General features: G+C 38.8%; 1 long non-coding RNA gene across 2 annotated transcripts in view; it reads left to right on the top strand.

Annotated features, from left to right (window-relative positions):
• LOC127056822 (uncharacterized) overlaps positions 1 to 12,295 on the top strand; it is a 118,667-nt gene that overhangs the window by 66,926 nt on the left and 39,446 nt on the right. For both annotated transcript variants that reach the window (XR_007775927.1, XR_007775928.1), the window contains one exon: positions 7,390 to 7,454. This is a non-coding gene — a long non-coding RNA (uncharacterized LOC127056822). The remainder of the gene's footprint in view (positions 1 to 7,389; positions 7,455 to 12,295) is intronic.

Below are 12,295 nucleotides of genomic sequence, written 5' to 3'. Positions count from 1 at the left end.
GGAAATGTTACCCTGAAGCTATAGCAAATTCCTTGAAGACCCTAGGGAAAATCAACCTTGAGTGCTATCCTTATTCTAGAGCACTGCTATTAGCAGGTACTTTTTCCAACCAGAGAAATTATGATTTAATCCAAAAAAGATGTTGTTTTATGAGACAGGGGATCAGATGTTCTCTGATACTGTAAAAAATGTTACAGATAATTTAAGAACTTAAAAAACAAAACAAAAACCAGTATTTTGAACTCCAGAGGTCATCAGTAAATGTTAGACACCAATAAATGTTAACGCAGAGCCAGCAATGTAGATGGTTCAGTGGAAAAAATTGAATTGTGTTGAACAGGAGCAGGACAGGGACCCAATTACATAAAGCTTAAGGATCATTCTCAAACATGATTTTAGCATGCCAGCAGAGAAATAAGAACAAAAAGATCAAGAGACCGTGTGGAAATTGTTTGAAAGTAGCAGAATCAAATCTTAGTTTGCCTTGGGACAAAAATTATGGTCCTGCCCCTTTGAAGTCAGTGAATCATTATGCCATTGATGTTGGAGTAAGATTGACCCTAATAAAAGAATCAGAATCAAACTGTTTCAAAATACCTTACAGTACTTAGAAGAAATGACAAATGAAGATTGCAAGAAAGATGTAGAAAGAGACAGGCAAAAAGAGATTAACAAAAGACCGGTGTTTTCCTGCTGATTGGTAGAACATGTAGAGCGTGATGAGCTGAAGAATGTCAGATTTTAAAGAAAAATTGGTGACACTTAAGATGAAGGACAGTTACTCCAAAATGCACAAGCCCTGTAGGATGCACAGAAGGGATTGTTTAAAGCAACAAACACTGGGCCTGCAACTGGGCCACATTGGAGTGAACAGCAAAGCCACCACAGCATGGAAGCAGAGGCCCTTAACAAGTTCTGGGAAAACAAACAAAACAGTAACACAAAAGGTAAAGGATGCTTGGACACCTGATATGACAGCAGTGACTAAATACACACTGACCAGATCAGGGTGGATAATTAGAAAATATGCCTTTTTAACCATGTATATGTGAACTAAGCAGGGACATGAAATGGTTTTTTGTTTTGTTTTACTGACAATGTGTTCTTGGCATCATGTCTCTGCCTGTGGATCCAAAGCAATTACTTATGTAACACTGGATATATTAAATGGCAGGGAGGAGAGTGAAGAGAGAAATGCATGTATCTCAATTTCTGGTTAAGAAACACAGTTAAGTTATGTTTTTGATCAATTTATTGATTTCCATTTCTAATACACAGTTAGTAGAAATGTCTGTCCTAAGCTCTGGATGTCCCTTATAAAGTTCAAAGTGCACAATTATCAGTGAATCAGGTTAAGCAACTTATATCTATGTCCAGCTGCAGTTTCAGTGCCAATACTTTTACTTTGCTATCTCACCCGATTTGTACCCTGTCTCATTCTCCAAGTTAAAAGATCATATTTGGGAGCTCCAGCTAGGGTGACCAGATGTCCCAATTTTATAGGGACAGTCACAATTTTTGGATCTTGTTCTTATATAGATTCCTATTACCCCCCACCCATTGTCTCGATTTTTCACACTTGCTGTCTGATCACCCTAGCTCCAGCTCAAGTGCCTTTTGCTGACCACAAGTGCAGTTGTATGGCATGAGGAGAGAGCCAGTGTTTTAGATAACCCAGACCCATACTATGTATGGTATTAAAGGTCAGTATCAAGACCTTGAATTCACCTAGCAACCTATAGGTGACAAGTGTGGAAGAATCTGCTTCCAATGTAATGCTCTGCTTAATAAGCAGGTCACCACATTCTGGGTTAGCTTCAGTTTCTGAACAGTCTCCAGTAGAACATATTGCAGTAGTCTGACACAAAGGTGAGAAAGGCATGGGTAAGTGTAGCATAATTCACATCTGAAACCAGAGATTTATGCCACATATCTTAATGAGTGCAGATGGAGAAATGCACTCTTCAATACAACAACTCTCTGGGCATCCAAGTGTAGCCATGAGTTTAATACAACCCCTTTGGATATGAACTGGATTGACAAATAATGCTATGATATGCAAGAAAAATCTTCGGCTACTGTATTTTGAAAGAAAAGCTGTGTGGAGGAACTTTGCATGCTAAGGCAGCATTTACTGGGTTGAGAGTACCCGGTGGGAGCAGCCAAGCAACACAAAATATATTTAGAGGGAGCTGAAGATGAGCCTCAGCAGCAACATATTGTGCTTGCAGATCATCATGTACAAGGAATAAATTACAATTGAGTTTGTCAACTAATTTGGTGGAAGTATGAATTCTTTATCTATTAATCAATGTAGAGAGGCATTGAAGCAGCTATAAACCATTCATCTCACTTTAGTTTCTTGTTTCAATTTAATTAGAGATGGCCTGAATTGACTGGAAAAATGTGAGATATCTCTGAATTATGGAGGTGTCAAATGGAGTCTCATTGGCTTTATGAGATCCTAGGAATAGCAGGTCAAGTAGACTGGACTCTTTTCCAAAACTAATACCCATAAAAACCTCAAAGGCCATAGAGATTGTTAAGACAGCAACTTTCCAATATCTTTTATAAGTGTCAATTTCCTGTGGAATGTAGAATGCATAAATATGGCCCTCTTCTAACGCTTCATTCTTGTGGCAAGCAGGCCCATGTTATGTCACAACATACGTGTGGTAAGCATTATACACCAAACCCTCCTCTTAAAGTAACTTCTCAGAGCTAGTTCTTCAAAGGAGGGATGACGGCTGTGACCTCCAAACAAGTTTGAAAGACCCTCACACCTCAAGAAGCTTCTGATTTGGTTTGGGGGGTGAGCAAAGGTTTCAGGTAGGGAGAGACAAAAGATCCAGCATTTATGTTTGGCTTGGACAATCATCCCAAACTTCAGATGCTTAGCAAAACTGTTTGAACCTCTATGTACTGAGTAGGAAGGCTGAAAATCGATTACTTTTTTGGTGGAAGTACTATGTGGACAGCTTTTCTTGTGGCATTTTATCAGCTCTGATTCCATTCCCAGCCTGGATGCAAATGGGGAAAATATGTATCCAGACATTTCAGAAATGTATAAAAGGGTTGATTTGATTTTAGTTTGCATCTAAAAATGAGGAGGTGGTTTGGGATTGGAGTTGAAGGTATGTGTTGTACAGGACAAGATTTGAACCACTCAGTCACACTGAAGTCAGTGTGACTAACAGTGCACCAATGTATGTAAAGTGTTCTGACTCTGGTCCTTAATCTGAACTGGTTCACTCCTCTGTCTCTACATCTTCTTTTCTCTTTAATCAATTTCTCCGCCTCTAATTAGTGGGTATTTGTGCAAGGGCTGGAGGACAATTAATGTCTTTGGGAAACTGAATTTCCTCACTTTTTAGCATTATCTTAACTCTCTATCCATTGAAGTCAATGGTGCATCTATCATTGACTTCAACAGGAGCAGCATTAGGCCAATGCCAAGCATTTTTAAAGATCTCATGCTAAGCTCTTCAATTTTTATTAAGCAGAATTTTTGCAGGGGTTATAAATATGAGTATAACATTTGTACACAGTTACTGTACATCATATTCTGTGACTTGTTCAAAGCCTCAATGGGTCACTTTGTTCACTTCTTATTTTTAATGGGAGATATTATTAATATTTTAAAGAATAAAAATGATAAATGTTAGCTGATTTCCTTGCTGCCGCTAGATGTCCTTCCAATAAGACATCAAGAGTGCATGAAAGATCATATACTGAAACTGGTCTACAGTGCCACCAGCATATTATGGATAAATGTGGTTCTCTTATGCATTCCATCAAGATGATTATTTAATTGCTAATACCTCATTTTTTTTATCTGCACATACAGATTTAAAGTCTGTGCATTTATAGCTTTTGACACTGTGTTGATATATCCTACTTTTCAGATGTCTGGCTCTGAGATCTGTGAAATTATTAAAAAAAAAATAAAGAAGAGCAAGAGTTTTGGCGGTGTCCATTCTATCTCTCAGTGGACAGCTGCCAAAACCATGGTCCCATTTGGTACCACGTGGCAGCACCTGTAGGAAAGCAGGAATTTGAGATAGAAAGAAACAAAACGACCCTTTCATCTCAAAAGCTGTTTTGTCCATGGTCATCCTGAAGCATATAGGTGAGGCCATGTGGGGAAACTGGCATTGCTACTTCCTATGCTGTTCCCGCTCTGTAGATGAGTAGAGGACTTCCAGTTTCAGGCTAATCAGTCTGGTATCCATCACAAGCATTAAAGCTTGCTTCAAAGCTCATCTTTCCATACAGACTTTCAAAATAGTGGTGGATTGATGGAGCAAGGCCCCAGTGGGTTTGTGGTGAGGTTGCTGAGATGAGTCAAGTTGGTTTTGATGGTTTGGTGGCGCCAGTAATTCATAATATGGTATTTTAAAATGCAGTTTTAAAATGTTTTACTAGGTGTGTGTACAATGCAAAGTGCTTAGAACTCAGGGCAGGCACTGTAACAGTCAAAATAAATTCACACACAACTGTGAGACAGGCATTATATTTTATTGTCTAGATAATGACTGCACTTGTGTGGCATAATGGGGGTATATGAGTGGGAAGAGCCCAGCAATGAGAGCCCAGACCCAAGTTTATGCAGCCGAGCAAGGGCCTCCCACAATAGCAGTTTCTCTTTTTTGTGGGGAGCACAGGCGCACATTGCTCCTGCTTCTTCACACTGCCAGGCAAATTGCGCCAAAGCAACTCTGGACATCTATACTAGCCTGCAGAGAGGGCCAGTGCACTGTGGGAAGCTGTGCCAGTCTGATGGATGATGCAGTGTGTTCACTAAGCAGCCTCAGGAGAGAATGCACTTGCCTGCGGTACAATCTCTCCTAGTGCCCTCTTGGGATGCCATAGCTCCATGCTGCTTCCTATGCAGGGCTGTGGAATAAATGCCATGATCTAGCCCAATGTAATATGAAAACTTCTGAGACATCTAACATCACAATGAAGGTGTCTTAGTCACCTTTGTCTGGCTTGGCCTCGTCCGTCCCTCCACGAATGCAAATCGACACCACACCATTCTGTTTTCTTGCAAGCATGTTCTTTCCATTACTGGCCAAAGAGTTTTGTCTTGGGATCAGCACAGCATGTTTTCGGTCTACCCAGCTGTCACTTGTGGGATCTTGGGATCCTGTCACTGATGCAGGTTGCCCACTTATTGTCTTGCCTATGGACTACACGACCCACCCATCTTCACTTTGCGTCATACATCGCCTGCACTACATCAGTCACCTCTGTACACCTTCTGATCTCCTCATTTGGTATATGATCATAGAGTATTATTTTACACAAAATCCTACCTCCCTACCTCAGTGTTGGTGTGAGGATGAACGGGGTTTGACAGCAACGTACAGCAGAGCATATGCTCTAGCAGGTCTTACCAAGCTGAGAAGGTATTGAGCTAGTGTCTAGAGTAGTGGGGAGTCTGAAGGTACCTCTATTACTCTAGGGCAACCTAGACGAAGTGGAGGGGATATTGCAGCTACAGGGCACAAGGGACGACACCCCGAATGCACTACTACAAAATTCTTCTGCTAAACAAAGCAGAATAAACCAGGAAACTGAGCACAGAATCATGTGTCAGCATGACCAATGCTCACAACTTGAGGTAGCACAAGCTAAAAAATGGAAAATGGCTGAAGGAACTATTTCCTCCAACTATTTGTTGCAACTCACAATACAAGAATACTATCATCTGATCTGTACATCGATACTTAGATTGACGTCACAAAATCAAGCAGACATCATCAGGATATGAAAAAGAAGAAGAACAAAAGACCTCATTGCACAATAGAAAAGCGGAGAGCAAGAATTCCTAGGAAGATCATTTGACAATAGTAGCAATTAAAAAAAAATTCTAACAATTCTGCCAGATACAGGAAATGACTAGGAAATATGATGGCAAATTGTGTAGGCCAGATCACATTTTCTTTTGGCCAATTCTTTGCTCCTGTTGTCACACAAGATGTCATTAGCAGTTGCATCATTCAGGACTTTTTAATGTATTCCTATCACTTGCATGATGCATTTTAGTAAGAATATTTTCACTACAGCAAATACCATAAACAGTTTCCACACTACAGTATGTTATACTGCCACCAGAATTGGTTCTTCCGATGCTTCATTTCTTTTATGCTGAGAATTCAGGACCAATTCAGCTTGGTTTTATGCATCATTAGAGATTTACAATTACTTTGCTATAGTTTCTTTCTGCAAGCCTATCTCTCATGCTTAATGCTATGGATGTCCTGTTGTGTAGAGGCTGGTGTTAGCTACCTTATAGCAATAAAGTGTTTGCGCAGGATTTAGAATTATGAGTGGCAAAATTCCCCATGCAGTGACTGTAATACTGTTATCCCTTGCTGAGCTTGGGTTGAAATATTTCTTCATCTGTTCAAATTAGGAAAAAATTGCTGCTTCTTTAAGAGGTTTCAAGGCATTTCCATATCATTTTTGTTGAATTACTGCAAGCGGAGATGAGAAAATTCTGAAAAATTCCATTTAGGTTTCATGATATTTAAAATATAATGATATTATATTAGAATATGATAAACAAGAAGGCTGCCTCACTTTTTGACCTGACCGAGTTTAAAGCGGGTAATGATTTAGGACCTAATATTTTTTGAATTTTTACTTATGTTGCTAAGTTGCATTGATTTCATAGTGTCTGGCATGTGTATAATAAATGGTGGATCCTGTACATACTATAATTCACACAACTCATGATCTATGTCAGTACTATATTGCATGGAAACAAACATGGATTAGAGAGAGGAATATGGGGTTGATGTATGGCCCATTAAAATCAATGGAAATACTTCAATTATCTTCAGTAGCCCTTAGATCAGGCCCTAAATGAGCAAATTACAATTACAGAGTTTTCTATTTACATACCTGTGTTACACATTAGCTTAATACCATTTTATATGCTTATTTAGATTAAGAGGTTGCCAGGAGCATCAAAAGCAGTGTTTCCCAAGGCTTCAGTGCAAGGATTATGTAGTCAATCCACACATGGTTTAAATCTTAGAAAAAATGGACATAGTTATCAGGCAACCTTTGACAGGACAGGCACACTATCTGGGATATTCCGTCAGAGATTCTTATGCAATCTAATGAATGTACTAGGTCATCATTATGGGCCACCAGACCTGGATGAAATTTGTAAAACTTTTGAGGAAAATGTACACACCTCAGCTCTATGCAAGTCTTAAATAGACCATGTCATAAAAAAACCTGTTGATCTTGAATGACACTAGAAAAAAGACATATTGAAAGTATTTGAGGGCAGCATTTTGGAAGAGTGTGGAAGGCTGTATGGAGTTTTTAAATCCACGGTTATAACATAATAATCTTTCTTCTTTTACACAGAACAACTTGGATCCCAGTGCGAATGAACAGACCTGATTTACAAGATTCTGATACCTGCTGGTCATGTAAGTGTGTCAAAGGGACACTCTTATCTGTTCTTTTTTTTGAGTATCCTTAAATTAAACCATTTTGAAACAAGGCTGAAAAAAAGACATCATGCTATCTGATTAAGTAACTTCATCAATTATTGCTGTGTCTACACTTGATGGAACATATTTATACAACATATACCTTATATGAATATAATGTTCAAGTATATTTCGTAGAATATATACAAATATACATGCCATAATCCCATTGAGTTCAATGCTTGGATGGTTTGCAGGGTCTGGTTCTTAATTAAATAAATGCAATTTCCTTCCTGCACTTTTATTTCTAATTTTGCATAGTCATTGCATTTGCATCCTTACACGATTATATAATTTATGACCTACTTTTTTTGTTTGTTTCTTTTTCTCACTGTGTTAAAATGCTCACTGACTATTGCGTCCCTTTATGTAGAGGTACAGAATCAGCCAACAGAGAAAATGTGCCTGTTCATCTATAAACTACCCATCAGTGACTAGATACAGGCATTACATATTAGGAAAACATAGAAAATATTCAGATAAGATTATAGTGGAAAGTCTTTTATAAACAGTGTTTTCAGAAAGTGTGTCTCCAAAAGGCATCAATTCCCATGAAGATGTTAATGTCTTTGAATAGGCAATTCCAGGGTTGTTACAACACCCTTAGATTTACCACTTCTGAGGAGGATGGTTTTTCTGTAAGCATTATAGTAACCAGAGACTATGATTTCACCATTATTTCTAAGTCTGCTTTGTTTATTGCCTAGCAAGCAGCCCTGTTTTGGTAATACACCAATTGCCGTAATACTATGAAAAACATTGTTCATATGATACCTTTGACTTCCCAACTGCTGGATAAAATTGAGACCTGAAATAAACAGATGCAACTCCCATGAAAGTCTCTGGAGCAAATTCACTCCCACAGCTTCAGAGGTGGGGATCATTGTGTGGATCTTCTGGGGGGAAGGGCTGGAGCCACTTTAAGTGAAGCTTACTTCACTTCCCTCTTGAGAGCCTGCGTCTCATAGTTTGGGGGAGGGTAGTTGGCAGAAGTTCTGATGAAACCCACTAGGTTCTGCGCACCAGTGGGGAGGACATATAGACCTTATTCTAAGTTCTATGTGCCATTACACACTGGACCAGCAGCTCTCACCCATGCAATTAGTGTAGTTGGATCTGTTGCAGGCATAGTGCTAGTTGCCTTTTGGGGACTGGGAAGGAATTTTCCCCTCCCTATAAGGTGGCGTTGTTTTTTTTTTTTGTTTTATTTTGTTTTTGCCTGCCCCACAGCAGCACAGAGACATGGAGGTTCAGCAGGACGTTACATCCAAGTTTTCTTAACTTGGCAGTGCAGGCAGTTGTTCAATAGTGGTCTCTTCCCTGTTAAACCAGACTCAGAAGTGAATTTAGAGAAAGCTGGGGAAAGAGGTTGGGGGGTTTAATGTCTCCAGCCCGTTAATCATCAAACTATGGTTGGTGGGGTCCCAACAATATTCTGGCCACAGGTATGGGAGGGGTAGGGGGCTGATGGCCACCATCCATCAGGCAGAGTGTATTATTGAATGAAGAAAGAGTGACCCATATCATACAAGTTATTGCCGGATAGTACACAGTAGAGTTAAATTAATAAGATTGTGGCCAGTTAAACCACATCCCTTGTGTTGTCTTTCTTCCTGCATGTCCAGGACAATCGAGCAGTGGGATAAACAGTGCCATAAGTGACGGTTAGTGTATCAGTTTACCCCATCTTGTTTTGACCAGCCTTCCATCAAAAGTAATGCATCAGTGATCACAGGAATGCATTGAGAGCACTTTATTTTGCTGGTTGAAGTGAAAGCAGCTTACAATTGACTATTATGTTAAATACTCTTTGTTCTAGCAACAGAGAATTATGAGGAACTATAAAGTGCACCTCCCTTTGCACTTTTGGCTACTGTGGGAGATGGGATGCTGAATAGTGGACCTCTGGTCTGATCCAGTATGGCAGTTGCTATGTATCAGTCATCTAAAAGTCAATACACAACATGCATTAATACAACATAATGTTCAAGTGTACAAAGATACAAAAATACCTGTTATAACATGGTAATATGACTTCTAAAACAATAAAAAATCAGAACTTGAGACTTGCCTGGCTTTAATGGAGCAGTTCCAGGAAGGCAGGGTCCTGAGTGTTTTCAACATCCCATAATTCAAGAGAAAAATTATAATTCCAATTACAATTTCAGCCATTTCTGGCCTTGAGAAACCTATGCTAATATTTATTATTATGTGATTGACCTATGATTTCTCCATCATTTACATTAGCAACCTAGGATATTCATAGTAACATCCTTTAAATCATGTAAGCAGAAGTCAACAGTGCACAGTGAAATCACACACTTCAGTTTATTTATTTAGCTAGTACAATCTATCTTGACAAGACAACCTTATGAAATGCATCATCTCATTTCCATAGGGTCTCTAGGGGACATCAGGCACATATGATCATATAATACATTTTCTATATTCTCACAAAATGAGTCAATTCAATCATAGGTACAAACAACAAAACAAAGTCAGTCTTTCAATACCAACATTGACTGATATCATTTGTAAATGCCAGGAAAACACTGACGTGGATCTTTTACAACATGTATCACTTCTATACATTTTTGGAAGGAATTCTGAGAAAAAAATGGGGAATAAGAGTAATTTAATTTGCTTTAACCTCTTTCCTAATCTTGGCACTTCAATTTTAAATAAATTGATTACATTTATAGGAATTTAAGATAGAAATATTTAATCTCTTTAGTGGGCTTTTCTTGAATGATATGAAAATACTATGCGAAAAATCTTTTAATTGCTTGGCCATTTAAGTGAATGTGTGCTGCTCATGAATATCCAAAGGTAGAATCTGGTCCTCTGTTGCCATCTTTCAAACATGTTTCTTGCAAATGGCTGAGTGATACTGAATTAATAGTTTGCTTTTATTCTTCAGTAAATATGCTCTTCCAATAATTTTTATAAATAGATAAGTACTTCCTGAAAGTCTGGGATATCCTTTCCATGGAACATGTTTCAGGAAAAGTGCATATACATGGAGTGTGGTGCAGACAGATGGCTGTTTTTGAAAATCAGAGTGATACCTATCCCCACTGGCAATAATTAACAGTAATATTTCTAGTACTAGACTTGTTTCATCCAGCACCACTACATTTAGTCTGACATAACTGGTCCCACCTGCTGTAAATACTATAATTATTATTAACTCTAAAAACACTAATAAAAATCAAGAGAAACAAAAGCTCTGTTAGTCAGGAGAGGGAGAATATAAAAGTGGGTCTTTGTTGCTTAGTAAAAATATTTTTTCACAAATTAGCATCCAGGCAAACTGACAGTGGGAGCATATAGAAGTGAAGGTGGCCAGAGAAGGTGGCACTTGAATATACAGGTGAGGTTTCAAGATGAGTCTGGGGCTTGTCACATGACTTTAAAGATAGCAAATTGACTTGGATTTATCTTTTAGGTGAAGGTGGAAATGGAAAATATTCCACATATCACATTGTTGTTATTATTTTTGGGAAAATTTCAGTCTTCCATTTGGATTAATAGCACACCTCCTATTTGTGACACCCTTCCCCTCCACACAGTTTTTCCCACTGGAGAGCTCACCAGTGTATCTGTTAGAGTCCCCTGTGAAAATTTGTCTAACCTGTAAATAAGGACCCATAAATGTGGCTGTAGAGGTGAATCTCTTTTGTGATTATTCTTTTTGGGTTAGGTTTAAAATGTGCATGCTCAGTTTTTGTAAACACCATAAGGTTAACTTTCCTAAGGGGCATGGATATTAAACTAGACTACCCCCGCTTAAGTCAGCCTATAGTAAGTGCATAGCTAAATCCTTCTGATTATTTAGTTTGATTTATAAAAAACAATTAAAAAATGCCCACCCCTGGTTATGGGTGCCATGCCATTACTTAGAATTATAGAACAAATCCAAGCAGCTTTACTTGTAATTTAAAAACCAGCAGTCTTCAAACAAAACCCAATACCCCAAATTGCCTTCAATCATTCCCCTTCCATAGGAACCCTCAACCTTCTCAAAAGCCAGGGAAATCAGGTAGGCCTTTTAGTTGGCCCTGAAAGTCAACAAGTTTGGGCTGTCTCAGAGCATTTTGGACCAAAGGTGGGTAAGTGGGTTCCAAAATCGAGGGACCCCCACAAAGAATGCCCTGTCATCATCCTCCTCCTCATTAACCCAGCACAAAGCACTGAACATGAGATCTCTTTCTTAGATGTTAATCAAGATAAACTTGTGAGGGCAGTACAGGACCATCTTTCTGAGCAGTGGTGCTAGATTCTAATAATGAACAATTTATATAGCACTGCCAAATACCCACAGTGCGCTACCTCAGGAAAAATTCTCATTGACCTGAATGATAGCTTTTCCTGAGAAGACACTGCTGGAGCAAGCTCCTGGAGTAAAACGTGTTCCTTACCATGAGCGATCTCATAGTAGGAGACTTTTTAGCAATGTAGAAACTAATGTTAGTCAGAAAAGTAGACTTTCTGGATGAAACGTTTTGTTGCAAAATGAGTTTTGCAGATAGAAATTGTGCCAAATCCAGATGGCTGTAAATGTTATGCTACCATCCTCCTCACACCAAAACGAGGCAATGTAGGATGCTTCTAAACTGCCCTTAGATTTTGTAAAACCTCTGGGGAAAGGCTGGCTTTTAATCCTTGCTCCTCAGCACTTCCACTTCTCAGCTTCTTTTTGCTCTTGTCTTATTTTCCCCCTTTTCACTTTTAATAATAGATTTTTAGAACAACATTACAAAATTCTCTAAATTCAG

Source organism: Gopherus flavomarginatus, chromosome 8, assembly GCF_025201925.1.
Source record: "Gopherus flavomarginatus isolate rGopFla2 chromosome 8, rGopFla2.mat.asm, whole genome shotgun sequence".
Classification (NCBI taxonomy): Eukaryota; Metazoa; Chordata; order Testudines; family Testudinidae; genus Gopherus; species Gopherus flavomarginatus.
Note: the sequence above shows the minus strand (reverse complement) of the source record. Positions and strands in the feature narration are given on the sequence as shown.